At 40.2% G+C, this 19,338-nt stretch overlaps 1 pseudogene; it reads right to left on the reverse strand.

Moving 5' to 3' along the window:
• Positions 1-256: 256 nt before the first annotated feature.
• Positions 257-18,942, reverse strand: LOC132842436 (eEF1A lysine and N-terminal methyltransferase-like; annotated as a pseudogene).
• Positions 18,943-19,338: the final 396 nt, after the last annotated feature.

A 19,338-nucleotide genomic window follows, 5' to 3' on the forward strand; every position in this document is an offset into this window, starting at 1 on the left:
TTCTGGGCCAGAAAAATGGGTCTGAAATGACCTTAGGTGCACTGGATTATAACATTTTGCAAGTTTTACAAGATTATAGATTAAATGATTAATGCTTAATTTGTCCTAAGACATAAAATAATACACACTGCACTTATAAGAATGGAAAACAGACACAAAACAAGACTTGAAGTTGTTGTAAACAGCCCAGATTCTTCAACCAAGAATCATCTGCTTTTGGTTTTAAAGCAAGCCGATTTGCATTTAAAAAAATAATTTATAGTGTGCCACATTCTGATACTGTTGAAGCTACTCGAAGGCATTTCAGCATTGCAGTAATGTCTATTTGAGGGTTAAAGGGAGCATTCTGACTGTGGTTCTGCAGCGCCACCTGCAGGTTTTTAGCAGCCTGCTGTAGCTCCTGTGGGATGGTGCTTGGTTTGGGAGCAGAGCAGCACCTTGTTCACTTCACCCTCAATAGGGCGAGAAAGCACACTTGGGAACAAGGCCTGCAAACGCTCCAACACTGACTGCCTCACGACACCAAGTTTAACATAAACACTCCTCTAAGACAGAAAGAGAGAGAGAGAGAGAGAGAGAGAGAGAGAGAGAAAGAGAGAAAGAGGGAGATATTAAACAGACAGAGAAAGATATGCTTAGCATAATCACTGTGGTTCATTAGTAGTCATTTATCACAGATGTGTCAACTATGTTATCGTAACAGTTAAAAAAATGAAAAAGAAAGACATCCGAGGTGAAGCCTACCATGAGGAGTCAATAGCTTGTGGACTTTCTCCAATAGGGGGGTTTCTACAAAAGCCGGCGGAGGGCAGCTCATGCCCAGGGAGCGGTCCTTGCTGTCAACATCGAAAATGATGACATCATAGGAATGTCCGCCTATAAATAGGGATGGAATGAGGAGTGAGAATGAGGAGAGTCTGGGTTAGCCGCCTGACGGTCCCTAGGGGCTCAAGCGTTCACATGACTGAAAACATATCTATATCGATCCCGTCATATAAATATCTTTTGTTTTAGAATAGATGTAAAAAAACTGAAGCTGATTCTAGTTATAATGAGATTGGATATTTAACTTATTTAACTTAAATCGTCAACATAAAATCAGCATCCAGTAAATATGCAGTTAATAGGAACACCTGTACACCAGACATGAGAAATCATGCAGGTCATTAAACATCAGAATAATGAAGAATTGTGATCTCTGTGTCTTTAACTGTGGCATGGTTGTTAATACCTTTTGTATTCTGAAACTCCTAGGATTTCTATAGGTCATAAAGCATGGTGTGAAAAACAAAAAACATCCTGAGGGCCTGCAGGCTGGTCTGAGCTGAAGGGTTTATAGTAACTCAAAAAATCACTCTTCAACTGTGGTGAGCAGAAAAGCATCTCAGAACACAGCTGGGCTACAGAAGCCAACGACCACATCAGGTTTCACTGCTGTCACCAAAAGAAGAATCTGAGGCTATCAGGGGCAGAGACTCACACAAAGTGGGCTCAAAGACTGGAAAAAGACCATGAGATTTTTTTATTATTTCTAATCTTCATCTGTCCAGTTTGGATGAGTCTGAGCTCATGATAGTCATGAACAGGAATCTGAGGCTGACAGGAATGGACCATAATGTGTTCTTTCTGCTGTTGTAGCTCGTCCATCTCACGGTTCAATTCTGAAATGGTTTTCTGTTCACCAAGGTTGTAGAGTGCTTATGTGAGTTACTATATCCTTAATGTCACACAATGTTTTTGCACTATTCAGTGTAAACTCTAGGTAGCAGTTTCTGAAATACTCATCTAGTATTAACATCCAAGCCACAATGTGATTAACTCTTGACCAGTAACTTCTGCATGACTTTTCGCACTGTGCTGCTGCTGCTGCTGCTGCTACATGATTGGCTGATTAGATAAGTGAATAAAAATGCAGTTGTATGAGCGTTCTTGTTAAAGTGGACAGTGAGCATGATATGAGTGCGAATGGTAGCTATTTAAGCATTTAGTTTACCTTAAACTTTCCAGATACTGTACATTCTTGAACATGTTGGTGAAAGTATAATTGCAGTAAGTAGCAACAGACAGTACAAAACCTTACCCTTGCCCTCCAGCATGCTAATCTGTTCTAGACCATCTCCCAGTATGACCTTCAGCCTATCATCAGTCTGGAAACCAAACCAAGTCTTTGCTACCTCCAGTAAGGCTGGGTCGAGTTCCACGACGTCCACCCGTGCACCAGGAACAAAGTCCCGTATGAACTGCGGTAGCCCTCCACTGCCCAGCCCCACCACCAACACTGACACCTGACCATCTGTGTAACACAGCAGACAAAAAATATCAAGCAATATGACACAAATTGTACAGACCAATTTATTTAATCTGCTTTTCTTTGTATAGCTTTTATAACTTTTAACAATGATTTTTAAATATATAAAATTTAACTTTATGCTAATCCTAAGGAGCAAGCCAGAGGTGACTGTGGTGAGGAAAAAATCCCAGAGCTCAAACTTCAGCTTTTCTCTTACTGAGACTTAAGTGCAAACCTGTTCATGTTTTTTAAATGTTCCATTATACAGAAGAGCAGAAGAAATCAGGAACACCATGTATAGCTTGACAGATTACACAGAACACATTAGACAGCCCTTCAGTGTCTCTTCCTGCCGAGGCTTAAGAGATTTGGCATTTCCTCTGACAAACGTCTATCGCTGCACCCGAGAGAGCAGTCTGACTGACTGAATCACTATTTGCAGCTGGAAGAAGAACAGCTGCCTTACCAAAGCTCTTACAGGACATTTACCCAACATGTTGTTTGAGAAAGTCTTGCAGTATCATTAAGGACGACACTCACGATGCTCATTGTCATGTGGCAAACACTTCCAATATATCCAATCACAGACAAACAGACAAGAACATTTTTTATCTGCAAGCCATCAGAGGATTTAACAGCCAGCATTCCTTCACCTCGCACTGAGACAATATCACTCCCAGTCACTTACTATTAAAGATTTACTATTTATTGCACCTGTATTTACTCCTCTGCCTATTTAATAGCATGTCACTTCAAGCTTTTACTGTCATTTAACATGTACAGCTTGTGCAGCAAGATGATACACTGTCCTCAGACAACACATTTAACCCTGTACGGTAAATTTCCATTAAATTCCTTGAAACAGTACAGGCTTTACAGTGTTGTTTTAGTTTAAGTAATACTGCTTCTATTGAACTTAAGGCCAAAGCATGATTACCCTATACCACTTCTCTGCTAGTCCACATTGTGCACAGCATACCTTTATTTCTGATGGCCTCCGTTCCCAACACAGCTAAGCCTGCTATCATCACCTCGCGATGAGTACAACAGAGAAATCCTCGATCTACAGTGTGATTTTTCTTGGCTGAAGCTGGAGATTCAGAGGCAGCAGGGGGTTTTGTTTTCTTTTTGTTCTTCTTTTTCTGAGCAGAACCAGCTGGTCCAGCTGGAAAAGCAGTATAATGACACAAAAATGAAGACAGTTAGCATTGCAAATATCTTGGCAAAATACCAAATTTAATTTAATCTAACACTGAGAATAATTCACTCACTTGTAGCATTGGCTCGCAGGTGGCTTTCAGACTGCACCAGCTGAGTGTTGTTCATAAAGATTAACCTACGGTAGACGTGACCGTCCTCTCCTCGGACGTCTTCAGTTGAATACTCACCCGTAAGGCCACTGACACCTCGGCCTACCACCTTCCTCCAGCCCAGGTCACCTCCTACAGTGAAGAACGGCACCTAAACCAGATGCGTGAAAGACAAGAATCAGGAAAATAAATATAACCAAGAACTAATATTCTAAATGAGTGTTCTAAAAAAATTAACATCCTTTTTTTTGTTTTGTTTACCTGATGGTTGGCTGGCATTCCAGGAGGAGCTAGTTCCATCACCATGGGAGAGAGCTCGGACTGGACAGCTTGCATGTCTTTATATTCCTGGTCTCGATGCATTGCAACAACGATCAACCGGTGGACGTTTGCATTTGATTCTCGACCTTGAGGAACTTCACAAACCAAACACGATGATTAGCATGACAGTTATGAAATTCAAGCACACTTGCTCATTTGAGAAATGGCTCTTACCAATAAAGATAGCGAAGTGGTTGGCACGGGGTACTTTGGCAGAAGTTGGACTGTCCTGCACTGTGAGTGTGTATCGGAGACGGCCCGTGGCTGCATGGCACAGTGTTAGGGAGGGTGTGCTAGCAGTATCTGTGGCACCTCTCAGCTTCTGGAGCATCAATGCATACGCCTGCCGTTCCTTTACAGCAGCTAATAGCTCAGGAACCGACCCCAGTCTACACGGGGTGCCGTCCTCCCCCTGCCACATCTCAAGCACTTTGAATGGAGATGGCTGGCGGAACTTGGTACAAATGAGAACGAAAACAGGAAGAGCAAACGAGGAGGAATCCGAGTCCACGTTCTGCTGACTCAGGCTGTGGATCCGTATGGCAAAGCCAGCTTCGACAAAATGTTCCACTGCTAGTTTTATCACATGCTCCTGGGCAAGAGTCACACAGACGTAGCGCCCGGCCACAGCCAGAACCCGTCGCACCTCAGCTAGCATTTTACCTGCCATGACACCTTCCTCCTCCGAGGCCATTGCATCTAGAATTCCCTTATCCAGACAAGCCTGAAAGCTGCTGCTCTCATAACCTCTCTGAGTGGCATCTACCTGATGGAAGGTGAGATCTGGATGGCGCTGCACATTTCGCTGGTTCATGTGAGCAACGACTGTCTCACTAATATCAATGTTGGTTAAGTGGCGGTAGCCGAAGTCGTAAAGCCGTTCACTTAGCTTGGAGTTTCCACAGCCCACCGCTAAAACCTGATACAGAAAAAAGTGTTTAATATAATTCAGACTCTAGTTTACATTACGTTCTTGCCAAACACCCTTTCAACACACTCATTTGACTAATTTATAGTACACAGATTTGGAAGAGTAATTGTTTATTCGGATGGTCCCTCTTTGATCCTGGATTCTCTCAGGGACTTTTCCTCTTCGCTGTAAATCTCTTGTATACAAATAAAAACGTAAAGACATCAGGATTTCTGACTTTGTGAAAAAAAAAAAAATAAATAATTGCAATTAGTTGCCATTATTTGTGATATACAGTATATATATATATATATATATATATATATATATATATATATATATATATATACACACACACACACACACACACACACACACACACACACACACACACACACACACATATATGTATATATATATACGTATATATATATATATATATATATATATATATATATATGTATGTGTGTGTGTGTGTGTGTGTGTGTGTGTGTGTGTGTGTGTGTGTGTGTGTGTGTGTATATATATGAGATTTTGGATGGGATCCTTGTTTCCAGCCTGATGGCTATGATAAAACGTAAGTGAAACATGTAGAAATTTGTGGACATCACCAGAAGGCGGCAATGCTGCCCAACTCTTCTGTAAATCTTATTTTAAGAGGAGAAAACTTTCCTACTTGATTACGACTTGAAACAGGAACAATAAAAGGAATGAAAAGAAAAAATGATGAATCTAAATAATAAAATGGAGTTCCTGTTAGTTTTTACAGAAAGGGAGGTCTGTAAATTATAGAGACAAGATGGTCTTAATTGTACTCTTTTATAAATCCCCTGTGGAGGAAAATCAAGTTGACACAGCAACACAAGTCAGCGGAGAAACAACAAAGAAAAACCCCTTCATCAAAAATAGCATATCATTACAAATAGTGTAATTAATAGAAGGGAAAAAAGCGAGATATCATTATTATTTATATACACATGCAATATAAATAATAATGATATCTCGCTTTTATATACCATATATAGTATGGTGATAAAGTTGTAACAAGGCTTTATTGATATACACATGCAATATCAATAAAGCCTTGTTACAACTTTATCACCATACTATGTTAGAAGAATAGAAGAATATGTTTATCACCATACTATGTTAGAATAATACTATGCTCTACTATATGAGACATCCTGTTTGTGGCTCATTGAAGATCAAGAAAATTTAAAACTGCAGTACTGATTGAGTTTTTGTTGTTTTTTTTTGTGTAACCTGAACAGCTACAGTCTTTTAAAAATATTGATGATCTCATGCTGTTACATGCTGCGTTTCATTACGTCCTTATAGATTGTAATGAGCTTTAATCATCAGTCCTGACATGTTGGAGCTGTTGTGCTGTCTAAGTAAAAAACCTCTTATTTACTGCATCTATGCAGTTAGGCAGAGCTGCCTAAAGACGTGAAGAACAGCATCTCTAACCGGTACCAAGCCCTGGCAGCCATGTCAGAACACTTCTCCAAACTGAACGACAACCCAGAGACCAAACACTCCAAACACACTGACTAATCATAAGCAGGATCAACCAATCTGGAGTCAGATCATCCCATCAGTATTGGGTATTTGACCAAAGTGATGTGCTGCAACTATCACCATGAGGCTCGTGAACAGTTTTAAAATAATATCTTTTAACTATAAATAAAAACAAAGTGTTCTGTACTACTTTGGTATTTGGCGCTTTTTTTGAGATGCTTAATATGACATTCTGCAAATTCATTCACAAAGCCATTAAATATATTAATATCACAGGAGTCATTTCATGCCAACCTTTAGAGCTCGGAAAAAGATTTTCCAATCCAATGCTGGGGTCTGTCGCTGCTGTTATTGGGGGAAAAAGTTTCAAAGGTTTTATTCTGACATCCTGGTCACTTGGATGAAAATCTGAAAATTATTAGAGCCATTATCAAATTACTTTACTGTTATCCTCTGTTGCTGAAATAGAGCAGGGCCTTTGGTACTGTATGTGAGTGTAGTAACAGCTCTCACAAGATTATCGTAGTCAAAGTCTGACTGGTGGATGATTTACAACAAATGCAAAACACTTTTAGTAAAAATATAAAAGGGGTTCATTTGAACGAAACACCACACAAGGGTTGCTCTTAAGTACCGGTGATGTTTCCAGTGCTAACTTTGTTTGATGATGCTGTATTTATTTTATTTTTTTATAAATCCTGTCTGATGTTAATGCTATGTTGATGTTAAAGTGGGACATAGTTGTTGCTAGCACAGTTGCAATGAAGCAATCTCACACAGCTCATTTCACTCCATTACATCACGTTTGAATGTGACAAATAAAGTACCTTGATCCTTGGTTGCACTGGATATCGACACAGCCGTGATTTGGTGTGAAGGCACAAGCATGCACACTGAATGCTGTATGAAATCAGATAATAAACACGCTTGGGACACCGCTCAACCAAATCAGATTAGAGAACCAGAACTAACTGTTATACTTTCTCACTGAGATAAATATATTCAGCAATTTCAAACATGAGATAACAGTCAGGTTTTGCAATTAGCTCCACAAAAAAAAGGCAAGAGCTTCATTTCTCATTATTTACCAATGATGCTCGGTGTCATACTAATGAGACAATCAAGATAGAAATAACAGGGAGAGCAAAAGCTGCTTTTTAAGTTCGTGAAAATATAACTATATGATATCTATTTCTATATGATATTAACATGAAAGATGAGGCTTTAGAAACTTATGATGTTAAAAGTGATTTGGAGACTAATGCGCTGCTGCATCAGTCTGACAGTGAGAACAAATTCCTCCCAGCTCTGCTATCTGTAGGTAGTCACCTGGCATTGTGGGTAATGTAGTATAACTAAAGTGACAAAAGAACAATAGGCTGATAAAAGAAATTTCTTAAACAACTCAATTAGATTACAAAAACCAAGTTCACCTGCTGCCTTAAAAACACGAGAAATCTCAAGCTTTCACAAATAGTCAAGAGAATGTATCTCAATGCATAAGTTTTCATTTTTGAAAAGCTATAAACTTGAGGTCAATATCTAAAACTCATGACAATTGGGGGGTAAAGAGAAGAAGTAAGTTCAAACAACTTAATCGAGCTTAACTTAATCATGTTTTATTGTTGCGGGAGAATTTTAAAACCTTAAATATACCTTAAATATATGAATTCGAAATTCACATAATAAGCAACTTGTTTTTCATGTTTTGTTCTATTATTAAGATAAATTAATTTAAAGGAAACAACAGCACACAATTCAGTCATGGAAATAAAGTAAACGAAGATTTCTCTTTATTATAGTCCTTGTGATTAAGTAAATCTCAAACAAATCTAATGGTGACTAGTTATGACTTGAAGTAAAAATTTTATTTAATGCTTTGCATTTTTGTGTTTTACGGTACTGAACAGGAAGGAACAGGGTTAAAACATGCTACGATGATAACATATTTAACCTGAAGATACATGAATATATTACTGTTGCTTCCTCTGCGTCCCTTCCCAAAATAAAGCAGGAGCCCCCTGGCTCAGAGAATCGGAAAAGTCCATTAATCTCCGATGTGTAACTGAGCTGCTGTTTGCTCATGTGACTCCAGCCATGTTTGTTATTGCACTGTAGAGCGTTTACTGCTTGTGTAGCTCATTATGGCCATCGTTTGGAAACTGTTTTATCACTTCTGTTTCTGACATGCATGCTTACTCTTCTCTTTTCCTTCCTGTTCACTAAATTTGCACTTACTTTAGAAAGCACTAACTAAAAAACACTAGCTACAGTGTTACTTAGTGTACTGAAGACTTAAATACTCTCTGCTCCCATACTTTGATCACTGGCACTTTTAATAGGAACACCTCTACAAATGGGGCAGATCATGTTGCAGCAGCAGCAGAAAATCAGAATGAAGAAAAAATCTGATCTGTGACTTTAATCGTAGCGTGAATGTTGGTTTGAGTATTTCCTGGAATTTTCACGCACAACTGTCTTTAGAGTTTACACAGAATGCTGGGGACTTATATTTCAAGCTGATAGGAAGGATACTGTAACTCAAATAATCACTCTTTACAACCATGGTGAGTAGAAAAGCATCTCAAAATACACAACACGGTAAAACTTAAGGGTGGATGAGCTAAACCAGCAAGAGATCACATCAGCCAACAACAGAACCTCAGGCTATCACGGGCACAGACTCAAGCAAACTGGATAGCTGATCATTAGAAACACATGACCTGGTCTTTTGGTGAGCATGTTTTCACATTAGCTTCAGATCCCTGTTCCTGTACAGTGTTGTGTTCTGAGGTGCTTTTCTGCTTACCACAGTTTTACAGAGTGAGTCACTGTTATTGTATGTGAATATGAAGCTCTTGACATTTATCTGCATTATTTTTGGATTGAACCACTGCCAAATGATCGGATGATTGGAGAATGAACATGTGAGCGTACAAGAGTTCCTAATAAAGTGGCCAGTGAGTGTATAATAATATAATCGTGTATCCCATAAAGATTTATGAACTTAAATGCAAAACTATGATAAAACTATACACAAGATGGTACACAAATTGCTCTCAGTGTTGAGAGACTCTCAGATCCTGGCTTCATGTTCAAAAGATTTATACATTTGCTCTTCTTGGCTACAGTTTCAGAAAACACTGCTGTAATACAGCTACAATATTTTATGCTGCTATAAAGGAGATTATACATCTGTGTACACTAATGCACTGTTTGAAGTTTCTATTCCTGGGCTTACTGTGTATTTTTGAACAATTCTAAAATGCTAAATGTTAAGCATTATAGTAATAAATTATATGATTTTTCAAGAAACATCTAAAAATTACTTAGAAACATTACTTTAACTAATAAACTGAAGATTTGCTAGATGTCCTAGTTTTCTCCATCTCCAGTTTTAATCATGATTTGTATCATTCTCAGTGATTTATTAATCAGTGACCAAACCTGTCAGAACTGATAAAACACCATGATTCTCATCACTAACACAACCCTAGAGCCCAAATGGATGCTCTGCTTGGCAAGGCCCGAAACTGGCTATAGCCCAAATGCCTGAGTGCCAGAGAATTGTTGGAAAGGCTTGTCATGGATCGGTTTCTGCATGCTCTTTGCTCTGAGGAGTGCAAAGCAGTTGGGCTCAGCCATCCCACCACCCCCAGAAAGAAGCCTTTGAAGGTGCCCTGGTGACCCTGTGAATCGGTTGGGGCAATCAGCATGAAACAATTCCTGCAATGCGGACTATCCACCCCTCCACCAACCAACCCTTGGCTCAGGGAGAGAGAAGGATTCAGGAGAGATGCCCCACTGGGACCCTGTTGTTGACAAGCCCATGCCCACCGAGCATGTTCATGAGGTTCCCGTCGCACAGGTGCAGACCCAGAGTCCGGAGGGTGAGTGGCCACTATTAATTGGGTTAATCACTGATCTGCCTGTTCCCCTGCTTTTAGGCCGGGGTTCCCAACCAGACCCAAACATACAAAAATGTAGGTGGCAGTGCCTGTCTTCCATTCCACACCCCCAGACAAGATACATGGCTCAGAGGGAAAGGGATGCCCTACATCGTCTTAAGTTGTGACACCTCATAAAGTATCTAAATCCTGTGCTGGAGAGAAAACATCTCCAGTGGGATCTCCTTGTCATGCCAGTATCATTGGAAGCCAAAAGGACCATCCAGGTTACATTTTTTCTCGTTCTGAGAATAAAACTTTCTTCCATCTTTCAGTGTCCCATGTTTGGTGCTCCCTTGCAAATTCCAAAGTGTGTGGTGTGGGAGGAGTCGTGGCTTTCAAGGACGTTTTCTTGTTCTTTAAGCCCTTCTCTTGCAGATGCCATCTTATGGTTATTGGGCTGCAGTCAGCATCAATAATGGCCTTAATTTGGTTTGAGTATCGTCCTGTGTCTTCACATACAGCCCGTCGGATCCTTCGGCTCAGTGCAGATGAAATTATTTTGGGTCTACCACTTGATTTTTGTCCCATAACTCTCAGAATTAAAATGACTGTCTTAATGCGTCAAACCTCTGCAGCAATGCCACATTGGGAGAGCCCTTGCTTGTGCAGTTCAACAATCCTGCCATGTTCAAAAACACAAAGCCTTTTTGCTTTTACCATCAGGAGATCATGACAGTGTGACTGTCTGAAGGACAATGACATTAAAGCCATATTTCTGCACAGATTTTAACTTTTAAAGGCTACGGTCTTAAACTTTTAATCAGCTGATGACCAGCCTGTTTGAGTTTAAATGCATTTTTTAATAAATTGCCTACTCTCTGTTTTTTGTCTTTTGCTTTTGTTTCTTCTTTTTTCTTACAACCTGGTTATGATTCACCAGTCCGAGTGTGAAAACTTGTAATATTTTCCATGGTCTTAAGATTTTGTTCAGAAGTGTATATAAATCAGCTGAGACATTTCATAGTTTATAGCTATATGTAAACACAGCAGCTCTGTGTATACTGTATCGTATTAAAGGATTATTTTCCAATAATTTATATAAAATTCATCATTTTCACAAACGTTTCTCAATGGTGTTCTGAGACCCTACCATGGTGTACTAGCATGAAGATGTGTTTTTGATAAAGATAAGGGTGTCTGCTAAAATCTGTAAACATAAAATTAACTAGATTTGTAAAGTTTGTCACGAAAAACTTTGATGTTGGCTTTGACAAAGCAAGTATTCGCAAAGGCTGTTGTTTTTTGGAGGCGAGTGGACATAAGGATCAGTGTTACATTTCGGGGCAAGTAGACAGAAAGATAGGGTGCAAAAACATTTGGAGGCAAGTGGAGATGAGCATGTGACGTCATCCGAATACTCTTGAGGAAGTTCCCCACATTGGGCTGAGTGTTTTGATATATTTTCACGTGACATCACGTGACATCATCAGAATACCCGTGAGGAAGTTCCCCTCATTGTTCTGAGTGTTTTGATATATGACATGTCAATGTTGTAAAAAGTTTTTTGATTTTGCATATTTTGGGCGTGGGGCTGCGGGACAACCGAAAGCCCAGTCGGTACACCAATTTAAAAGCACAGGGTGAATGCCCAGCTAATGCATTCCTGGCATTTAAGAGCTCCTGTTGACTGTTACATCTCTGTCCCGTTTCCTGCTGGGCTTATGAGCGTGAGCTTCTAAAGGCTGTTCTTTCCCTCAAGATTCCTCAATTAAATACAACAACATTCCTAGCCTTAAAGCACATAAGTGTATCCACAATGTGATTTAGCACTCGCCCGGGTGCTATTTATCTTGGTTACATAATCTGCTATACGGGTCACATTTAATCTAGAAGTATAATCTGATTATTCTTCTTTTTATTATTATTTTTATCATCATCATCATCATTATTATTATTATTATTATTAGTTTTTTGTCTGCTTTTTTCACATAGTGTGTTTTATCATTTGCATAAACCACGTACTAATCTGACAGTCCATGGCACAGATAATAAACAACAACCATGTTCACAATGTTCACAACAATGGCACAGATAATAAACTAATCTAAAATTGCCTTTGGAAACTAGTCAAGAAACACACTTCAACTGCTGTTACAAATGAAATAGTGACATTTTACTATCTACATTCTAACAAATGTTATTTTTTCTGTCCGACACCTGCAACACAGTTGTAACGTCTAACTAATAGATCCTGACGCACAGATCATAGACAGGGAAAGGTGTATAGATGTGTGTGTATGTGTGTGTACACACCTCTCTCTGTAACTGACTCACAGAAACAGACAGGTTAAGCATAAGCTTGGTGATGTTCTCCAGCTGGCTCTGCAACATCTGGATGGCTTTTGTCTGTTTTAAAAAAAAAAAAGTGAAGTGACATATGGCTAAGTATGGTGACCCATACTCAGAATTCGTTCTCTGCATTTAACCAATCCAAAGCACACACACAGCAGTGAACACACACCTGGAGCAGTGGGCAACCATTTATCTCAGTCGTGGCCGACCCAAGACTCGAACCCACAAACTTAGGGTTAGGAGCCAAACTCTTAAACCATTAGGCCACGACTGCTGACACACGACTGCACGTGCACACAAAGTGGATACGATGTTGAACGTCTGATCAAAAGGTTGTGAGTTAAGATCCCAGCACCACAAAGCTGCCACTGCTGAGCCCCTGAGCAAGGATTTTAACCCTTAACTGCTCATTATATGAGCTAAATACGAGTGATTCTGTATAAGGTTATCTGGCAAAATTCCACAAAATGTAAATCTAAACAAATTCATCAAGTAATAAACTCCTGTTTATTACTGATCCATGTGTAAATATAAAATCTTACTGACCTGCTCCTCTGTGATTCTGGAAGTGTCCTGCAGTTTAATGATGATCTTATTGAAAGCCCGCTGCATCTCCTCCATTTGCTTATGATACCTGAGTAAAAGCAGGACAGACCACAAAATAGCAGTGTGTAATATTAGTTTGTAATCTGGCTCATAATGATTTAGAAGAACATTCACATGTACAAATGATGTCCTTTTTTTTTTTCGGAATGAGCTCTTATGTGCAGGTTGCAGAGTAAAGGGGTAAGAGGGAGTATCTATAAAATAACTGTTGGGACGGCCATGTACACAAAAACGTGTCCCAAACCCTGCAAATTTATGTGGAGGATGCATTAGACCAAACTGTAAGAGTATCCTGCTTAACATTCAGCACCCACACCCCCACCCACTTTGTGTGTGTGTGTGTGTGTGTGTGTGTGTGTGTGTGTGTGTGTGTGTGTGTGTGTGTGTGCGCACATGTGCATTACCTCTGACTGAACTCCTCCAAGTATCTGCTGCTGAGTGACATGTTCATCTCCAGGGCTTTGATCCTATTGTTCAGCCTCATGAACACCGACTCCTTCTGGTTGGAGCCATGTACGTGGTTGCCGTTGCCATAGCTCGGTTCACTTGAGTGCTGCAGTTCAGCATAGATGTCTGTGGCTGTACGCTGTAGTGTGCTCTGCACCTCCTCCATAGGCTCTTCCTGCTCACCTTGCTTCTCAGCATCCTGCTGGACATCCTCGATGCCTATTACAGAAGACTCTGCACTGGGCAATGGCAGTTCTGTGGGAGGTGTGATTTCAGTAGGCCGTACATGTAAGGTAGATTGCGTTTGTAGTCATTAGCGCTGCCTGATGATAACCTACTTTTGCAGTGTGTGCATGCAGTGTCATTGCTTTACAGTAGCTTAAATAACAGCCTTGTCCTGCTTGTGTTCTGTTTGTCTCAGAATGTTCTAGGTCAGCAATTTGTGCTTAAGGAAGAACAAGCCGTTGAAACATAAACTACAAACTTCTGTTATTTTATATTCAATGCAGGAAGACTGATTCTTTAAAAGAATGATAAGTCAGCTCTTAAAAGTCTTAGACTAGATTAGTAGTAAATGAGCAGTAAAGACATTTCTAACAGTAAATGTGTATCTGCTTGAGTAAATTGGACGAGTCTATTAAAGGTGGCTCTGAAATCGAGTGTGTGACCATGTGCATGAGGTCATGCTCATTTACTACACTCTGCATGCTCCACTTCCTAAAACAGCTCCTAAAGCCAAAAAATAAACTAGATTTGTAAAGTTCGTCGCAACAATCTTTGATGTTGGCTTTGACGAGGCAAGTATTCGCATAGGCCGGTGCTTTTTGGAGGCAAGTGGACATACGGGTCAGTGTTACTTTTGGAGTCAAGTGGACATAAAACTTGTGAAATCTAGTGGAGCACTAGGGTGCCAAAATATTTGGAGGCAAGTGGAGACGAGCATGTAACGTCATCCAAAAACCTGTGACGCAATTCCCCTCCTTGGGCTGAGTGTTTTGATATGTCACATGCCCATGTTATGCAAATATATTATTTTCACTTGACATCATGTGACGTCATCACAATACCCGTGAGGAAGTTCCCCTCATTGTTCTGCGTGTTTTGATATGTCACATGTCCCTGTTGTAAAAAGTTTTTGTGGCCGGGCTGTGGCACAACTGAAAGCCCAGTCAGTACACCAATTTAAAACTTTGTTTAGAGTATCACCCTAAAGGAGCTGGCCAAGTTTGGTGTAGACAGTTCGAAAGCTTGCCGAGTTATAAACCAAAGTTTATAATGGGAGTCTATGGGAAAAAAGGCCACTTTGAGACCCGGTACCAGAAGTACCGGTACTCGGATTGCTTAGAAAAGTAATAGCAACAAACTTCAGGGTCTACAACATATCCGAATTTGGTTCATGTGGCTCAAAAGCCCTAGGAGGATTCTACAAAGCCAACATAACAAAAGGAAGGAGAATACAAATAAGCAGTTTTAACAAAGTTTTAAAGTATTTAAGTGAATTAAGTAGAACAGAACAGTGCTGTGGCCTAGATGCTGCTACACTGCATGCTACAGATGGGTGATAAAAGTGTCTGAGCAAAATTTTAGGCCACCAAAAGCTGCCTTCAATGCACCTTTAGCACTTCCTAAAGTTCCCAAAAGACTTCATTTGTGTTGAGATGACTATGAAGGTCACATTACCCCCATGAGGTCAGCAATGTGTTAAATGATAAAAGTAATCACTCAGAATAAAGTTTCACTGATTTACAGTGACGTTTAACTTTAAGTGGACAAGCTCAATGTAACAATGTCTCCACAGTGTAACAAACAGGTAAAAATCAATACAAGAGGTTATGTACGATTCATCAGGGCCATTCCCTTGGTATACACCTAGATTTAAGAAGATGGTGAAAGAAGACCTCATCGATTCTGCCTCATTTGTGTGCCTCTTACTTACATTTACAGCATTTGGCAGACACCCTTATTCAGAGTGACTCGCATTTTTCCTCATGCAACTGAGGGTTAAGGGCCTTACACAAGGGCCCAGCATTGGCAACTTAGTGGTCCTGGGACTCAAACTCACAACCTTCCATTCAGTAGCTCAACACCCTAACCTCTGAGCTACCACATTCCTGTTCAATACTTTTGCACCACTGAACTTGGACATGTGTATCCATCTTTATTATGCTGTGACAATGCACTGTAACCCTACTATAATATCCCTCTTTATGTAGTCGTTGATGGAGTGTTCTGACTCACATACTGCAGTGACATTCTCAGTCACCAGAACAGCTGCTCTTCTGTTTTTATTTTTAGCATATCACACTATGGCAATGATAATTAAAACCGAGCACGTTGAGCCGTATTTGTGTTGTGAATAGGGTTGGGAACCGAGAACCTGTTTTTTAACAGGAACCGGAACCGAGCGGAATTTTTAAGTTTCGGTTCCAAACGCGGTTCTTATGTGATGACGGGCAAAGCGCTGGGAGCGGTCACTTTAAATAGCCATGTCTTACCTCATGAATATTAATTGTTTACACTGTTTACAGTCACGCAACCAAATTAACACAGCTTACCCCAGAAATCAGTCACTCGCGCTGCTGTGCTGAGGTACGCTTTGTGTTAAACATGTCTAAAAAAAGTCTAGTGTGGATTCATTTCCAAAGCCACAACAATGAAGCAATTCTACCCCCTCTGAGAGGGTTTTCTCCACAGCTGGAGATACAATAAGCCAGGAAAGGTCGCGTCTTTTCCCAGAGAAAGCAGACATGTTAATTTTTCTTCAGAAAAATTGCTAACTGTTTTGCTAAGTTGTAATTCTGGATGTTAAATTTGATGTTGGATTTATTTAAATTTAAATTGATATGAATTGAAATGCTCTGTTTAAAATATTTAAAGAGTGATTAATAAACAAAAATGGAATTGTTTAAGTATTGTGCATTATTTTTCACATTTTTTTTTATTATGGAATCGGAATCAGAACCGGGAATCATAAGGCAGAACTGGAACCGGAATCGGAAAATTTCTTATGATACCCAACCCTAGTTGTGAAAGCCCTAACGTGCAGTCTCAGTAATAAAGCATCTTTCACTTGTATGTACTCTATATGGTTTATATGGTACTATATGGTACTCTAAACATTTGTAGAAACCTGACCATCACACACATATATGTGCTTTTGAACATCCCTCAGTAACCTCCACTATTCTGGAAAGGCTTTCAACAAGATTAGCATTAGGGAAGGTAAATTGTGTGTGTGCTTACAGCTCTGTGCTAACAGTTTGGGGGAAGATCTGCGCATGAGTGTGATGGTCAGGTGTCCACATCATTTTGGCTTTATAGTTTATGCGGGAGTATACATGCGTGTGTCCGTGCATGTGTTTGGGTTAAATATTCTCTTACTCTTCTTCTCCTCCACCTCCATCACTTTCTTCCTCCACTCATAAAAGGTAGGGAAGTCCTCTTTACCAGGAACAGATGGATCAGTCCCTTCTTCTGGTTCAGCCACCTTCACAGAGGACAAGACAACATTGAAGCAGCAGTTTAACTTATACAATGCTATAATGAAAAGCAGAAGCTTATGTACTGATGAGGTGGTGAAATTTCAGGAGGTTTACAGCTCCTGTTTCTGCATGGCTAAGCCTCGTAGATTAATTTGTACTAAGGCTCCATGCCCAGGCAAGAGAGAGTGAAAGTCTTACATAACCACGTTATGAAGGGGTAGTAAGAGTTTCCAGTCTGAAGAATGTAACCCATCAAAACTCAGTATAAATTCACTCATTCATTCATTTTCTACCGCTTATCCGAACTACCTCGGGTCACGGGGAGCCTGTGCCTATCTCAGGCGTCATCGGGCATCAAGGCAGGATACACCCTGGACGGAGTGCCAACCCATCGCAGGGCACACACACTCTCATTTACTCACGCAATCACACACTACGGACAATTTTCCAGAGATGCCAATCAACCTACCATGATCTTTGGACCGGGGGAGGAAACCGGAGTACCCGGAGGAAACCCCCGAGGCACGGGGAGAACATGAAAACTCCACACACACAAGGTGGAGGCGGGAATCGAACCCCGACCCTGGAGGTGTGAGGTATAAATTGAACACACTCAGTATAAATTGAACACACTCAATGTTCAACAATGGCACTTACAGTACATGAAATGGACTGGATTAACGAAATAGACCGTTAAGCTGGACTGGGTAGAGAAAAGCTCTGATGCATTTATGAATGAACATAAATGCATCACTTTAAACACATTTTTTTTTAGAGTTAGCCAAGTTCTACTCAAATCCTGGAAGCCTATGTAAACAAGAGCAGGCCATCAGCAACCAAACACATTAAGTTCACAGGAGCCTGTGCATGCAGTGTTTGTCCTCCAGGGGAAATTTAGGAAGTTAGGAAGTTGCTGCAGACAAATCGCTTTAATAAATCTTCGGGTAATACAAGTAGTCTTCCGGTCACTATTTAAACCTTCACTACTGATTTAGAAAAGCACATAGGGGAAAAAATGACCACTAAAATACTCTTCTTGTTCATTAATGGAATCCTCAGTCATTTATATGATGATTTTGTCATGTGCATTTACCACTTCCTGGTCCTCTGGGGGTTGTGAGGCATTGACTGTGTGTTCCGTCTCTGTGAGGTCTGGCTCAGCCGTATCCAGAGAGGCAGTCACTTCAGCATTGGTCCCTGGATCCTGATTCTCCACCGATTCCAACAATACACTGGAAGTGAAGAGAGACAGACAAATAAAGTTAGTAAAAATGGCTATTAAAATAACACTGAAGTGTCAAAACAAGGTTTCAAAAAATGTCAACAGAGCAAAGTATCTGCATCATCAAAAACATTTGAGAGAAAAGAAAAAGATAAAAATAAGAATGATGGACGATGGGCTTCTGGTGCTTTAATTATCTCATTATCCAGCTGTAACCAAAACACCCTGGTGGTTATGAGCAGTTATAAGCTGCGTAGCTCTGTGGCCCTCTCCAGCCAGCTCCTTGCCTCTGGCTCCACTCTCAGCTGAAGAGTAGTGAGCACCTGCCAGCTACCCAGCTTATAATTGCTCATAACCACCAGGGTATCAGCTCACACTGACTGCCACTAGGGTTCTTTAGTGGTGAACCATCACTGGCAACCTCTAGTGCACCGAGGGGAAAAAACATTTGCCATTTACGAAGGATGGAGAGATGGAAAGATAAGAGGTAGAGGAGTCAAAAAAGGGGATATATCCAGGGTCCAGGATGGGTTCAGCTCACATTGGACTCCAACGTCCCTGAAACCTGCAGGAATTTTTGCCTTGATCCATTCACTTTCCCTGATGCAGACCCACTAATTGATTACAAAGCCAGCTGAAAAATGCAAATCCTTGCCTCTGCCTACTACAATAGCAAATTAGAGCAAGCATTTCCAATCCTGAGGTGCAGAGTGGTCCATAAGAATCAAAGTCCATTCATAGACTTGAAAGCAGATAAAAAGCTCCAGCCATTATGAAAGCCAGGTACAACAGCAATACCAATGTAGATGATTTGGGTAAAGTGATGAAGAAATAGATAAAAATCAAAATAAAGAAAAAAGTACAGCTGAGCATCTGTAGCATTGTTTTTTTTAACCAAATCTGTGATCTAATAAACACAACTGGAAAATGACCTTTATTTGTAAGATAACATTAATATACACATTACTGCAGGAAATGGCAATCAAA

This window comes from Tachysurus vachellii, chromosome 3 (genome assembly GCF_030014155.1).
Source record: "Tachysurus vachellii isolate PV-2020 chromosome 3, HZAU_Pvac_v1, whole genome shotgun sequence".
NCBI classification, from domain to species: domain Eukaryota; kingdom Metazoa; phylum Chordata; class Actinopteri; order Siluriformes; family Bagridae; genus Tachysurus; species Tachysurus vachellii.